This window comes from Ctenopharyngodon idella, chromosome 14, assembly GCF_019924925.1.
Source record: "Ctenopharyngodon idella isolate HZGC_01 chromosome 14, HZGC01, whole genome shotgun sequence".
In the NCBI taxonomy this organism is placed as follows: Eukaryota; Metazoa; Chordata; class Actinopteri; order Cypriniformes; family Xenocyprididae; genus Ctenopharyngodon; species Ctenopharyngodon idella.
Window position 1 is genome coordinate 32,009,199 of NC_067233.1, and position 16,789 is coordinate 32,025,987.

The following is a 16,789-nucleotide window of genomic DNA, read 5'->3' on the forward strand; positions in this document are numbered from 1 at the left end:
CCCACACAACTTGAGTGTATGATATTGGCATTATTTTGACATTTAACCACATTTAATACTTGTGGCTATATCTTAAGCTGATTGTTTTTAACAGTTATAGTTTATTGTAATGTTATAATTTTCAGTTGTTTATTTTTTAACATTTTATATTTAATATAAATATATTCATATTTAATATTTGTTTACAATTACTTTTTTTTAACAGCCCCAGCATACATACAGGCCTATAGCATGGTGCGTAAAAAACTGTAAATAATAAATCAGCTCCATAGCAGATTCCAAGTGATCAAGGGCTAAGGGTGTTCCATTTAAACACATTTCAAGGGTTCCGCCAGTAGTGGGCACTCACGCAACATAAGCAATGCCTTACATCCGAGTAAACGAGATGGAGGGACATTTTTTCGAAAGTTGAATACGGAAGGCGGTCTGGTGGAAGCTAGATATTTTACTTTGTAACTTGTTAAATATGGATATTTTTCTTACACAAACGCATCTCTTTGCTTCAGAAGGCCTTAATTAACTCCCAGGAGCTGTGTGGAGTACGTTTATGATGGATGGATACACTTTCTTGAGCTTCAAACTCATTGCCCCTGTTCACTGCCATTATAACGCTTGGACGCGTCAGGATATTTATTAATATAACTCTGATTGTGTTCATCAGAAAGAAGAAAGTCATATACACCTAAGATGGCGTGTAAATCTTGGGGTAATTTTCATTTTAAAGTGAACTAATCCTTTAAATTCAACTATAATTTGAATATTAGTAATATTTAAGTAAAAAATCTGAATTTAGTTTTTTAGCCATTTTGACAACCCTAGCCTACTACTACTAATAAAAAAATACATTGCATATACATACATACACAGCACAGCATGAACCAAATCAGTTACTATATAGAAACAAACAATGACATGGAAACCAAAGGAAACAGGAACAAAACAAGGAACACAAATAAAACAGAATGCAATAATATATTAGAAGGAAAAAAAAAAAACTACATGTGACAATATTATACGAATACATTACATATTACATTTTTATTTAATAGTTAGAATAATTAGATAATTAACTTTAATAATTAGAAGTTTTAATCATTTAAAAACATATCCATGGTTTTCTGACATTAGTTAATGTTGCACTGCATTCAGAAAAAGAGATACTATATTAAATCTTTTTCAGTAAATGTTTTATTTTGATTGTTTTTCTTAATCATTTATGAATAAGGCTCAAGTTTTTAACATTTCAAATACTCAAAGGTTTTATTTTGACAGAATACAGAAGAAATTCTGTGAACTTCCATCCACAGACAAGTGCACATCGCGTTCCCAAAATCCACGTTAAACTCACAGCTCATTCAGAGATAGTTCATGAAAAGCAGCATTTACTGTGAACTGAGCCGTTTTGAGATGCTGAAACACTTTTAAAACTGTATGTGTGTACAGTACAGTGCCACTCTTCTCTCTGAAATTCAAATTCCAAAATATTCTTATTTATTTAAATCATAGCCTTTGATTTGACAATCTTAGGAAACCCTGTTCTGTAAAATATGAATGCAATTTTTGAGCATGCACACTAAACTACATAGCTACACAAACTGACAGATGATGATGAAGAATACTAATCAGCCTCAGAGCTAGAGGTGCTGTACATTTATTAGACCTGAAGGTGAAGTTAGCGCTTTCTCAGTCTGAGGTTCAATTTTCACCAAGGGCTGACAAAAAGGGCTTACTGTTTCATTTTTAATGTGGTAGACCTTGACTTGAAGGGTCAATTTCATTTAACCCTCTTGCCAAGAGTCACCTTGATTTTGTGCAAAAATATAATAAGATAATTCAGCAATAGGACAAATTCTTAACCACCATGCTGTACTGTCCTGTTTGCTCAGCAATCAGCCAAGAAAAATATATTTGCTGATTTTAAAACTATAATGACAATGACATTTGCCCATACTGAGGGTTGAGAAGCACTTAGAGAGTGTCTCTTAGTAAATACATGTCCACAGCTTCAGTTTAATAAAAGCTTTTCTAACCTTCACACACAGGCAGATATCACAGATTCACTTTCACACTTTCAGCTCTCTGGCGGTTTCGAGAGAGTAAACAGTCAAAGCATGCTTATTGAAGTACTTTCCTGCTTTATCGAACAAACTGTTTGACAAGTACCTGAAATCAAACAGCTGACACTGAAAGTTATATTCACTTCCATGTTTTAAAAAATTTAATTCATCAATGTATTACAATGTAAAGTCCAACACTGAAGATGCTCATGCGTTTCAAAGCATTTTAGATTCCAACACTGATCCCATGATATGATGCTGGCAGATATAAAGCACAAAATCTAAACAATGCTTCCATTTGATGCTTTTCTAGTAAACATGTTCAGAAGCTCCACCTGGTATAGTGATGCACTTGTGATGTGGAGTGCTGTGGTAGGAGCCCCAAGAAAAATGAGTCAAGACACTCCACAAAAGAGCTCAAAACCTTGTATGAGGAAGCTAAAATGACATGGCTGCAAGCAAATGCACTTTTGTCTCACTTGGTAAGATGGCGCCAGTGTGTGCGGCAAGCCGTCTGGGGTCCATTCTTCGTACATTGTTAACTCAGTTAGCTGGATTTGATTGATAACAATCTAAATTAAGTGCATTTTACATAAGTACAATTATCTGCCAGTGTGGTAATTACAGTGTTTATTACAAAGTAAAAAAAGACACCGGCTTCAGTGGTATAGGTAGTAGTGTGTAAGGTGTGTAGAATTAACTTGTGATGCGATTGATCCGGGTTCGAGTCCAACTTTTGCAGAGCTCGATCTTCTCTTTTTTTCCATCACATATCACATCAGCAAGACATTTATTTTCAATAAAAATTTTGAAAATCTTCTAAAAGTGGAAGTAAAGCGCCTAACGAGTGTTTAATAATGATAAAATTATTTCTAATTTTAATAAAATAATCAGTTACACTATGTTATCAATACATTCTGTTTGTTTTTCGCCCCTCGGGGTAACAATGAAAATGGATATTAGTTCAATAACTTAGCGTTCTGCCACTTTTCACTTTCACTTTATTATAACAGTGATAAGAATTTAACACGGAAGTATGCAGACGTTTTTTTGTTGGGTGCTGTTGCCATGGTGAATCGTAATATCGGAGCTCCATGGATCATGGCTTTTCTTAGTCGTGGTGCATGTAAAATTTAGGGACTGGCTGTAAATAAATTCTGAATAGAATCTGGATGTGATCAATAAGTCTTTCCTGATCATCCATATGTCTACACAGGAAAAAAGAGAGCGATGAAGGCTGCTAAACAGGCCATTGTAACAGGTTCGACAAACCCCCTCGTGTCTAGCTGCTATGACTACGAAAACAGTTATCTCTGATGGCCTCTGAAGATAATTTTCTCTCATATCCAGCAACACCATGCAAGCCTCCTGCATCTAAAAAAAGCTTTCCTGAGAGATGATTGTGCAGATTCTCCATCTAACTCGGCCATTGTTGATACCCTATCGAAACTGATCAACGCGAGATCAGACGCTATTGAAAAAATGGTAGGTGAAAATACCATGAAAATAGTCTAAAGTTGACAATCGACTTTGCTTGCAGAGAAATAAAGGATGTGAAGAAACGGGTTGAAAATGTGGAGAAATGCCTGAAGAAACAGGAAGAGGAGGTTGTTCAACTTAAAGTCAGAATCACAGAGCTGGAAAATTACTCGAGAAGATGGAACGTGAAACTTTATGGCATTCTGGAGTCGATTGTGGATGTTAAGATGGAGACCATTCAGATCTGTCAATCCATAGTTCCTCGGGACCAGAATAAACTAGCGGAGGCAATTGACATTGTGCATCGACTCGGAAAGAGAAAACCAGGTGTGTCAAAACCAAAAGGAGTCATTCTTTGCTTTCTGTCGAGAACATATCGGGATGCAGTCTGGGCCACAGCGAAGAACAACTCACTTCTCAGAACTGAAGAACTTCTGCATTCTGTTAAGGAGCCCTGTTGGGTTCTTTTGGTACTTATTCATTCAGATAAAGGTATCCTGGAAAGACTTGTTTGTTCAGAGTTTTTTTTTTTTTTTTTTTGACCTTATCTGTCCACTGCTGGTGTTAAGGCGTTGCATTCGGTTCTTCGTCTCAAGGATATTTTCTCTCACAAAGGGAAATTGGGCTTATCTTTTAGAATTTTCAAGTTTGTTGTTCATGTCTTTTTCGATTTTATCTTTAAATGCCAGAGGATTGCGACATACTTTAAAGCATAAAGCACTATTTTTGTTTGTGAAGCAATTTAAGACTGACTACTGTTTTTTTACAAGAATCGTACTCTGTTCCTGAGGACAGTAAGTTTTGGAGATCGCAATGGGGGAATGATATGTGGTTTTCAAATTGTTCTGAGTGTTCGGCTGGTGTTATTTCTTTATTGAACCGGTTTAATGGCAATGTTTTACATTCTGAAGGGGATTGTAATGGTCACTTTCTTATTAGGGGCCAAGCACCGAAGGTGCGAAGGCACCTATTGAAATCGTTAGTTTTCTTATTATTTATTATTCTTCCGCTCTGGAAGTCTATGGCAGCCCATAGATCCGTATGTTAAAAAGTTGTGAAATTTGGCACACTGATAGAGGACAGTCTGAAATGTGTCCATAGCAAATTTGCAGTCTCTAACTCAATCCCTCTAGCGCCACCACCTGTCCAAAGTTTCACTCATATCTATGCTTGAACTTTTGAACCGTAAGGGCTAGAAACAAAATTATTTTTCCTCTGATTCCTTGGCTCAAGACGATTCGATTGCACACTATGACATCATTTTCCGTCATGAAAATTTTCTCTCTATTTTGAATTTTGCGAAAAAATTACTTTTTCGAACTCCTCCTAGGCCATTGCTCCAATGTTCACGAAAATTGAACCAGATCATCTCACCTATTTTTGCTTAGAACTTCTAATTGGTTTGTCCAAAATTAATAAATTTGGTCTCGTTAGATTCAGGGCAACATGCCACGTCAAATGATATCCAATTTTCCCATATTTGAATTTTGTGCTAAAATGCTGTATTTTATGTACGCATTAGTGTATTGTTACGAAACTCTGTATGGGTCATCAGCACGATGCCCTGAAGGAGCATGAGAAGTTTCGGACCAGTGCCACCTAGTGGAGAAAAACATTTATATGTCTATAACTTTGGCTGTGGTTTACATATTTTCACGGTAAACCACACACAAATCTCATCCCCTTAGACTTCTGAATCCTTGCCGAGTCCAACAATACCAAACATGCTAGGTTTCGTCTTACGGTTTGTGCTACGTGGTGATTTAGCACTTAAAGAACTTTTGCAAATATCTTTGAAACCGTTAGTCCGATCGAGACAAAACCATTTTTGATAGGAAGTGGCAAAAAAAATAAAATCAGTCGCCCATGGGTCATTTTTTATGTTCTCATACACATAAATGTCTAAAGCTCTGAAAGGTTTGAAAGGTTATGATTATCGACACAATGCCCGTCAGAAAGGCAAAGGGGGAGGTGTTGCTGTAATCTATAGTAATATTTACAGTATTAGTCAGAAGTCTTTCAAATATAATTCCTTCGAAACTATGGTACTTTACGTAACATTATGTAAGTTGACATTTGTGCTGGCTACTGTATACAGGCCACCAGGACACAATACAGACTTTATCAAAGAATTTGCTGACTTTCTATCAGAGTTAGTACTAGCTGCAGATAAAGTCCTTGTTGTTGGTGATTTTAATATTCATGTAGATAATAAAAAAGACGCATTAGGATTGGCATTTGCAGATATTCTAAACTCTATTGGTGTTAGACAACATGTGTCAGGACCCACTCATTGTCGTAATCATACTTTAGATCTAATATTGTCACATGGAATCGATATTGATGTTGTTGAAATTCTGCAGCAGAGTGACGACATCTCAGATCATTATCTAGTCTCGTGTATACTACATTTAGTCAAGGTGGCTAAACTGCCTCCATGCCATAAATATGGTAGAACCATCACTTCTACCACTAAAGATTGCTTTATAAATAATCTTCCTGATCATTTTCATCGCCTTAGCATACCAGACAGCTTAGAAGACCTCGATGTTGCAACAGAAACTATTGCCTCTGTCTTTTCCAGCACATTAGACTCAGTTGCTCCTTTGCGTTTAAAAAAGATTAAGGAAATTAATCCAATGCCATGGTACAATGACCACACTCAGGCCCTAAAGTTAGCAGCCAGAAAAATGGAGCGCAGCTGGAAGAAATCAAAACTAGAAGTATTTCGTATTTCGTGGAGAGAGAGAATGATTGAGTACAGAAAGGCCTTAAAATCTGCTAGATCTGCCTATTTTTCAAAACTCTTAGAAGAAAATAAACACAACCCTAGGTATTTATTTGATACAGTGGCTAAATTAACAAGAAATAAGGCTTCAACTTCTGATGTTTCCAAAGAGCACAGCAGTAATGACTTCATGAACTTCTTTACTTGCAAGATTGATAATATTAGAGAAAAAATAATAACCATGCAACCGTCTACTACAGTATCGTGTCAGATAGTGCATTGTAGTGTCCCTGAGGAAAAATTCAATTCATTTACTGCTTTAGGAGAGGAAGAATTGTCTAAACTTGTTAAATCATAAAAATCAACAACATGTTAGACCCTATACCGACTAAGCTATTGAAAGAAATGCTTCCAGAGGTCATAGACCCTCTTCTCAATATCGTCAATTCATCTTTATCATTAGGATACGTACCAAAAACTTTTAAGCTGGCTATTATTAAACCTCTTATTAAAAAACCACAACTTGATCCTAGAGAATTAGTCAATTACAGGCCGATCTCAAATCTCACTTTTCTGTCAAAAATACTAGAAAAGGCAGTATCATCACAGCTATGTTCCTTTTTAGAAAGAAATGGTATCTGTGAGGATTTCCAGTCAGGATTTAGACCGTACCATAGTACTGAGACTGCTCTCATTAGAGTTACAAATGATTTGCTCTTATCATCAGATCGTGGTTGTATCTCTCTATTAGTGTTACTGGATCTTAGTGCAGCATTTGACACTATTGATCACAATATTCTTTTAAATAGACTCGAAAATTATGTTGGCATTACTGGAATTGCATTGTCATGGTTCAAATCATACTTATCTGACCGTTATCAGTTTGTAGTAGTAAACGAAGACATGTCATATCGATCACAAGTTCAATATGGAGTGCCACAAGGCTCAGTACTAGGACCGTTACTGTTCACTCTGTACATGCTACCCTTGGGAGATATCATTAGGAAGCATGGCGTTCGTTTTCACTGTTACGCTGATGATATTCAGCTCTATATTTCTTCGCGCCCTGACGAAACTTACCAATTCACAAAATTAACGGAATGCATAGCTGATATAAAAAATTGGATGACCAGTAATTTCCTACTACTAAATTCAGAAAAAACAGAGATTCTAATTTTTGGACCAAAAACTTCTTCACGTAATAACCTAGAATATTGTCTAACACTTGATGGCTGCTCTGTTAAGTCTTCGTCGTCAGTTAGGAACCTGGGTGTGCTCTTTGATACCAATCTTTCATTTGAAGGCCATGTTACTAGCATCTGTAAAACCGCATTCTTCCATCTTAAAAATATATCTAAACTACGACATATGCTCTCAATGAAAAATGCAGAACAGTTAGTTCATGCGTTCATGACCTCAAGGCTAGATTACTGTAATGCTCTACTGGGTGGTTGTTCTGCTCGCCTGATAAATAAACTACAGCTCGTACAAAATGCAGCAGCTAGAGTTCTTACTAGAACTAGGAAGTATGACCATATTAGCCCAGTTCTGTCAACACTGCATTGGCTTCCTGTTAAACATCGTATAGATTTTAAAATCTTGCTAATTACTTACAAAGCACTAAATGGTTTAGCTCCCCAGTACCTGAGCGAGCTCCTAATTCATTATAGTCCTTCACGTCTATTGCGATCTCAGAATTCAGGCCAGCTGATAATACCTAGAATATCAAAATCAACTGCAGGTGGTAGATCTTTCTCCTATTTGGCACCTAAACTCTGGAACAATCTTCCTAGCATTGTTTGGGAAGCAGACACACTCTGTCAGTTTAAATCTAGACTAAAAACGCATCTCTTTAACCTGGCATACACATAACACATTACCAATTTATATTTCCAAATCCGTTAAAGGATTATTAGGCTGCATAAATTAGGTCAGCCGGAACCGGGAACACTTCCTATAACACCTGATGTACTCGTTACATCAGAAGAAGAATGGCATCTACGCTAATATTAGTCTTTCTGTTTATCCCGAGGTTCACCGTAGTCAACCGGATCCGGGCCGTATCCAGGTGAGACCAAGGACCTCCACCTTGAAACGATCACAACGCAGCCCTGACGTATCAGCAGAGATTGAGTCAACTAGATCATCCACTGTGAGGGCCTCATCGACACGACAGCCACGACACAGTTCCTCAACAACCGTCCATACCGGCGTGATGAATACGATCCTCAATTGGATGGAACTGAAATAAATACTTTTAATGTTGCGATCCTATTGGACTTATGATAGCAACCTGAATTGTAACAAAGCACTGTTGGCCAGAGGAGAACTGGCACCCCGACTAAGCCTGGTTTCTCCCAAGGTTTTTTTCTCCATTTTAACACCAATTTGCCACTTGTCTGCCACCTGATGTCACCTGATGGAGTTTGGGTTCCTTGCCGCTGTCGCCTCTGGCTTGCTTAGTTGGGGACACTTGACTTGACATTTGATATTCAACAGTGCTTTGATCTGCCTGCATTGACACTATTCTTTAAGAGCTGCTGTGCAGCCAAATAATGTACCAGTTATCAATGTAAAGCTGCTTTGACACAATCTACATTGTAAAAAGCACTATATAAATAAAGGTGACTTGACTTGACTTGACTTGAAAGGAAATTAGATATTTTCATCAAATTTGACATACACATGCATGGGCTGTGAAGGGAAACAAAAAAAGTGGTGAGATTGTGCTTCTTGGTGGTGCTATAATTGAACAAAACATGAAATTGCCATTAAAGGTGCAATATGTAAGAATTTTGCAGTAAAATATCCAAAAACCACAGTTTTATATATTTTGTTCACTTGAGTACTTAAAATATCCCAAGTGTTTGCAAATATTTGTAAATTGTGATAAAATTGCAATTTTAACCAAGGCTCTGGGACATGTGAGGAGTCACCTGTCAATTGTGTCATACCCGCGTTACCCTCGGTTTTCGGTTTTATTTTGTAGAAACCATGGAAACACCAAAGACGCTTTAATATTTACATGTTTTAATAGACAAAAGTACAACTGTTTTGATATATTTATAGACAGAAAACTAATTATTGTTATATAGCTCAACACATTTAGTCTTATTGTTTAAATCTAATTTTCTTGATTTTTTTGCGAGTATCATGCTTTACCATGCCTCAGAGAAAAACACTATTTTGTGAAGTAGCTAACATAGCATAATCAGATGCAGCTTTATTTTTAGTAACAGTTTAGTAAAAACACAAGCCATCCAGCACACTCAAATGTATCTAATATGATAAACAGAGCTGTGTTACCTCATACTCATGACCGGAAAAGTGGAAGCAGCGCCGGTGACTGTGGCATAATAAAAGTTCCGCTGCTCGCGGCGTGTGTTGCGCAATCGCTCCAGCGGCCTCGTTCAGCTCCCACAACACTCGGTCCTGCTCTGCTTCATACTACAGTAACGTTAATAATCACATCCATGAACATGATTTCTTCCCGAGTCCTATCCCAATTCTTTTCCACCGGCTGTGAGGTGAAGGCCACATGTACCAAGATTCCGTGCTCAAACTTGCCGTCATCAAGCTACGCCTTTGTTTTGAATAGGCCTCTAGCGACCTCTAGTGGACAGAAAGTCTTACATATTGTACCTTTAACTGCAATACAGTATTATGATATAAAATGCTATATTTTATGAATGCATTAATGTACCATTACCATTTTCACTAAAACTGAATTGTATCATCTTCCGACCATGCCGGCAAAAAGTTATGGATTTCGTGTTGATAGATGAAACCATTTTCGTATACCACAGCAATGAAGTAGATGCTTGATGCCAAAATGACTCTTGAGGCTGTATCTCTGCAATGCTTTGACATATTGACACCAAACTTTGCGAGTGTCATTGTCACCTCACTCTGACCATACTGCATTAATTTGGTCACAGCGTCACCTATTGGTCAAAAGTGATAAACCAGTAAATCTTTATTATTGACTGTATTTATGATTTTTCAGCTGTTTTTGATCTAAATGATCTTAATAGGTCTTTATTTGCTGACTGTTGCAGCAGGTCTGATGCTCCCAGCCATGATGGCATGACTTGTTGTGCCTTCTTTGTGCTTGGCCCCATAATTGCTGCTTGCAGCTATATTTCATTTTATATCTGTTATCAATATTACAGTTTTAGTAATCAACATGTATGGTTACAACTACAGTGCAGAAAATACTCGGCTACTTAACTTGATAGAAAGCAAAATGAAACACTGGTTGTCTAAATTTTCTAGTGCATATGTTATTTTTGGAGGGGATTTTAACATTACTCTCAGTAACCAAATTGATCACTGGCCTTACTGGTAAGGATTCTTCCACAACTAGGTAATTAAATTTATTTATGGATAGATATGATTTAATAGATATTAGGAGGCAAAAAATTCCTGATGATTCAGGATTCACTTGGTCTAATAAGAATCTTAGTAGCTACTCGTGCATTGATTACTGGTTGGTATCAAAGGACTTAATTAAAGAAGATATTTCAGTCTCTATTCACCCGACTCTATTGACAGACCACAAAGTAATTCTGATACGAATCAACTTCTTTGCACTTGAGAGGGGAATAACCTATTCCGGGACAGTCCCGAAATTGGGAGCTTTGTCCCGCGTCCCGCAAGACTTAAATAGTGTCCCGTATTTCATGTCTGTATTATAATTTTTTTCATCCCTGAAATTACAATACCACAATATGAAATATAATAAAAACTGTGATTGGCATTTAAAAATCTATTTGTGCAGCCGTCATATTCTAGCTGTGGAAATAACCAACCAATGCAATCATAGAGAGAGGTTTTCCTGCTGATGACAACTGAGTGGACAGCGCAAAGGAGGCCCTAAGCAGAATTTTATTTGGGGGCCCCTCGTTTAGAATAACTTAAGATAAACAGAATCTTCTTATATATAAAAAAAATAAATATAAATGTACAAAACGCACAATATTAAATTACATACTTAAATAATGACAAAATGAACAGATCAGATGGACCTGTAACAAGATAACAATAATAAATGTATTAACATTAAAGGAATAGTTCACCCAAAAATGAAAATTCTGTCATTTACTTACTCTCAAGCTGTTTTAAACCTTAATGGGTTTCTTTCTTTTGTTGAAAATAAAAGTTATTTTGAAGAATGTGGGTAACTAAACAAATGCTGGTCACCAGTCACTTCTATAGTGATTTTTTTTTTTTTATGAAGTCAATGGGGACCAACAACTGTTTGGTTACCCACATCCTTCAAAATGTTCAGCAGAAGAAAGAAATTAATACTGGTTTGGAACAACATGAGAAAGAGTGAATAATGACAGAATTTTCATTTTTTGGGTGAACTATCCCTTTGGCAGCATGTTTAATATTAAGCTGCTGTCACTTTAAGACCTGCACGCATCTAACAAAAAGACGCATTCGATTTTCTCTCAAATTATTACTTTTACTTTTGACATAACCAATTGTGTTTATGTAAACCTAGTGAGTATTTGACAGTATTAGCGCAATCAGACGTAATGGGGCACTGTTTGACAGGCTTTTAGTGCGCACGCGCTTTGGGTGTACGCACTCAGAAAAAGCGCATGTCAGAACAGCATGCGAATGTTTAACCGGCAAGGCTTTAAAGCACATGCAAATAATGAACTTTTGTGATTGTGAATAAGTGCAGTGTCCCGTGAGTGTAACTCTACTGCTGCGTTAACATGTGATGTAGGGCTGCATGATATTGGAAAAAACTGACATTACGATTTTTGTTTTTCTGTAATATATGTTGCGATATGAAGTAAATTTAACAGATTACTTGAATAGCTCTATTTGGAAAGAATAATTCTAGAATGATTGGGGTGATTTAAATGAAATACATGGGTGTTTTATATCTTTCAGGTAAGTATTCAGGTCCAGGAAATGAATAATCAAATGTAAAATAACACGCATAGTCTTCACTGTATAAACTGAATATAATTAATCTGTGTTAAAGCAGATTTTCTCTTTGTATTTTGTTGTTTGTTAACATTCATGAAACAGAAAGCATCAAGCCTGCTGTGACTTTAAGTCCGAATGCACAGATCGTTTATAATGATACACATTCGTTTTCTTTGTTTGCCTTACCTAAGCCATAAGCAACTGTGTTTACAAGGACATTTTGACATAATTCTGCGTGTGTATGTCCGTTCAAGCACAAATAGATGCGGAAGTGGTCCGAGCGCAATTCGGAGTTCACGTGAGTCTGTGAGGCTCTGTGTGACAGGACCTAAACACGTGCAACTTTGGTTAAACTTTGCAATTCCTTTGATGTGACTATCGTGGATGTGCACATCGCGATATCGATGCTAAAATGATTCATCGTGCAGCCCTAATGTGATATGAATGTACGTTGCGTTGTACAGTATTATTGGGATGGAGGCACTAGAGCTGCAACTGATCAAGCTGTCATTTCATATGCTCTTGTGGGCCCCCTGGTGGCCACACACAGAATCAGTTGCTCTTTTTTATTCAAAATGAAATAAATAACTCTCATTATTTACTTTCATCTTTGATATTACAGATATGCAAATTACTACATGCAAAATACTATACTTACTACAATACTTACTACAATACTTATTTTAGCTGCTATATAATAAACAATTAAAATTTAAACATTTTAATTGTTATGGAAATAGTGGATCCAAAATGGAACCTTCTGATTCATATTTATGCATTTTAATAATATTTCAGGTTAATCATTTATGACTTATGATTTATCAATATTACTTTTGATTTCATATATTCATGTACTCCTACTCCATATATTAATCCTCATCATATTTTCAAGTATTTACTCTTTAATGTACTCTTTTAAGGTTATTCTTATGTATGCTTGCTATGTTCAATTGTTCTTCAAGTGTTCCAATGTGACAGGTCATGTTGACACGTTTGTGGTTAGATATTGGACGCCTGCCAAGTACTGCAGAAGCGATGATGTTTTCAGAATTAGTTGCTCATTTGATCTTGTACCTTTGTATGAAAATATGTCTGTTTCCATTTCCATTACATGAGATAATGAAAGATCTGCAATGTTCTCTTAAGGGTGTCAAAACAACACCTTTTGTATCTATTTTCATCTATCTTTGACATTTGACCAGTCACTTTCACCTAGCCGTTACACCAGCTATGACATAATGAATAAATCTGTTTGACCTTTTCTTATTAGACCAAAACATAAGTTTGAGTGGGATGTAAGTTTTCCTATGCTTATGGTATAAAACGGACTGGGTCTTTGATAGTTTAGCTTTTCTTTGCTTCTCGCATCTCTTCTGCATCTTCTGCTTCTTCTCTTCTACCTCTCATTTCATTCTGCAAATATCTTAATTTTGTTCCTCTATATTCTGATCTTAATCTTCATCTGTTAGATACAATACTCTAGATTTTATTATTAACAATTAATTACTTAATTCATTTGTTTGTCTCTATAAATGTGTTATTCCTTATTCAAATTTGATCTCTGACATAATCATTGCTGGACTGCCTGGATCTCATTTTCTCAAGTTTTTGCATCAGGAAAGCTTGTAGAATAGAACTAAAACATTTCATTGTGAATATACTGCAGGTTTGCTCATTTCACAACTTAATTCCATATATAGTTTCAGATCACCACTGTGTTAAACTGTATCCTGATTCACAGTGCATCATGTTTTTTCCACATTAAAATGTTTTGTCAATGAAATGCATCATTTTGTGGGGAAAAAAAAAAAGATTAAGAATGTTTCCTAATAATATGAAAAAAATAATACTTCACTTTAGGATTTAATAAAGTCTCTTTGAAATTATTTACCAACTGAGCAAGCAATTAAGAAATGACAGAGCAATCACAGGAGAGTGTATAAATGTCTGATTATCCACAAAACAATACTATTCCACATACTTTTGACAATTGTCTTCTCAATATAAATATTTGTAAATAAAACCTGCATTAGTAACTTTAGTTTTGTAGTTGATTAATTTAACCACTTGTAATTCAATTTTAACATTTCAATTGTTGTGGAAAGCTTGTAGAATTAAACTAAAACCTTGTGAAAGTGCTGCAGGGAAGCTAATATCACTGTCTCATCATGTTTCTATTCATATAGAGCATTGTGTGTTTTGCAGAAAAAGATAAAGAAGGTTTACATGCATTAATTCATGCAGGTCAATAACATAAACATAACTCTCAATAAATATTTTTTAAAAAATAATAATGTCTGGTTAAAGTTATGCAGGCTATCAACTGAGAAAGCAATAGGCAATGACAAAATAATCTGAACTGAAACTTTTATTATGCCACCACAGGTTATCTTATCAAACGTTCCCAGAACATTCAGACATGGTCACGATGTGGAGTTCTTTTAAGGGTTGGGAGACGTTATTTGGTGGACCTTCAGGGAAGATTCAGGGCGTTCTGGGAATGTTTAGGGGACTATTACTATAGGATGTTCTGTTAACTTCCCAAATGTCCTCTTTGTAACGTTCTCGCGTGATGATAAAATAACTAAAATAGAACGTCTTCCTAAACTCATATCGGGAACGTTATTAAATGACCAACAGAGGACCGTGTGGGAACCTTCTGTTAATGTCCCAAATGTCCTCTTTGTAACATTCTTTTTGACCATAAAATAACCAAAATGGACTGTCCCCCTAAAGTCATTTAAGAACCTTGAACTGCAGCACTTTCATTACCAAAAGAGGACGTTTTAGGAACGTCCCAAATGTTTTGTAAAGGTTCGGAATCTTCATCACCTTTAGAGAACTTTTAGGGTCCTGAGAACGTCGCCTTCTACGTGGGCAGGAATCTCTCCACTCACAGGCGGATTCTGGAGGCGCGCGCGTTCTCGCTCAGATATTACATGTGCATTTTCCTCCTGCATGTGCAGCCATGAATCTAGAATTGTCTTCTCTCCAGGATTTAATGTTGCCAGAAGCGCAACATTATAGTGTGGGCACCCACCGCCAGAAACATTATCGGCGCATATGCCAAGTTTGCCAACAAATGTAAATCAATATTTACATAGCATAGTAGTTGTAAATGTATCTGTCTCACACGTGTCCCGCATTGTTCCACAAAATCACATCTAATGTCCTGTAACGGATCAATAGGGTGGTCACCCTAGAATAACCAGAACATCCTATTGGAAGCTTAATAGCTTTTATTTAAAAAAAATGAAACTGTCAAATTAGAAATTAACCATTTGCTTGAGTGCTATCTAAAGAAATCTATTACAGAAAGTTCTTATTCGAATAATTGGGAGTTATTTAAGTACGAATCCTCAAAATTCTTAATGTCTTATGGTAGTTCTTATGTACGGGCTGGAATGGCAGAGGAGGAGGATAATGTTATCGTAATCTTTTCTATTATGGAGAAGGGTCCAGATATGCTTTCAAATGAAGATCAAATAAATATAACTGAATTGCAGAATAAATTAGATGAGATTTATAAAAGAAAAGCAGAGGGTGCATTTATTCACTCCAGGAAGAAGTGGCTTGAGGAAGGGAGCAAAATTCATCTTATTTTTTCTGCTTGAAAAAACAACATGCTAATTACAATACTATACAATAACTCAATATTAACGCGACTGTTACCTCTGATTCAAAGCTGATTTCTAAATTTTGCTCAATGTTCTATAGTAAGCTTTATACCTCTAATTACTCTGAACAGTTAACTTCTTCCTTTTTTGCCTCTTTAGAAAAACATAAGAGTATACTCCTGGAGAATAAAGACCTAGAAGTATTAAAGAAATAATGGATTCAATTGACAGATTCAAAAATAATAAATCGCCTGGGACGCGTGAGCTTACTGAAGAATTTTAAAAGTGCTTCACACAAAAAGTGGCGCCGTTTTTAATGAACGTATTTAATGAAAGCATTTCCACTGTGCAGCTTCCACCAAGAATTTTAGATGTTCTTGATTTTTCTCATCTAATTTTGGATCAAAGCTATATTTTATTTTGGGATTTCTACAAAGCATTCAATACTCTTGAGCATAATTTTATTTTTCTTAGTCTGAAAAGATTTGGTTGTGATGCAGTTAGGACTTTATGTTTTAATGCTAACAGTTCAATTAAATTAAAACAAGTGTCGTCTACTAGGTTTGATCTCAAAAGGGATATACTTCAAGGTTGCCCTATCTCTCCCTATTTTTTCTTATTAGCAGCTCAACTCTTAGTAGACCATATCAAACAAAGCAACCTTGTAGGTATTTCAATTGCAGGGAGGGAGGTGATCATAAGCCAATTCGCTGATGACACCACTCTCTTCTTAAAAAATAGTGTTCAAGTTGCATTAGCTCTAGGGATGTAGTGAACAGCAAACATGATGGCACCAGAGCTTCACAACAGAAGTTCGCACGAGAAGTTTAAAACAAGATTCCCTTTGTCCCACTCTGATTAATACAAAAGATTGTGATAGGACCCTCAACGACAGCTAAAGGACTATTGTAATTAGGACTGCCAAAGGTGGAGGGCAGGAAAGATGACATCAACGGCCC

The 16,789-nt window shown here is 36.2% G+C and overlaps 2 protein-coding genes and 1 long non-coding RNA gene across 4 annotated transcripts in view; 1 reads left to right on the plus strand and 2 right to left on the minus strand.

Moving 5' to 3' along the window:
• LOC127494456 (uncharacterized) overlaps positions 1 to 6,966 on the plus strand; it is a 490,338-nt gene extending 483,372 nt beyond the window's left edge. Inside the window, exon 2 of the mRNA XM_051860377.1 lies at positions 6,859 to 6,966. The gene's annotated coding sequence lies outside the window, so the exon portion shown is untranslated. The remainder of the gene's footprint in view (positions 1 to 6,858) is intronic.
• The window catches only part of il1rapl2 (interleukin 1 receptor accessory protein-like 2), a 685,297-nt gene that overhangs the window by 462,817 nt on the left and 205,691 nt on the right, over positions 1 to 16,789 (minus strand). The window lies entirely within an intron of this gene.
• The window catches only part of LOC127494473 (uncharacterized), a 214,708-nt gene that overhangs the window by 171,878 nt on the left and 26,041 nt on the right, over positions 1 to 16,789 (minus strand). The window contains exon 2 of the long non-coding RNA XR_007924886.1: positions 6,767 to 7,981. This is a non-coding gene — a long non-coding RNA (uncharacterized LOC127494473). The remainder of the gene's footprint in view (positions 1 to 6,766; positions 7,982 to 16,789) is intronic.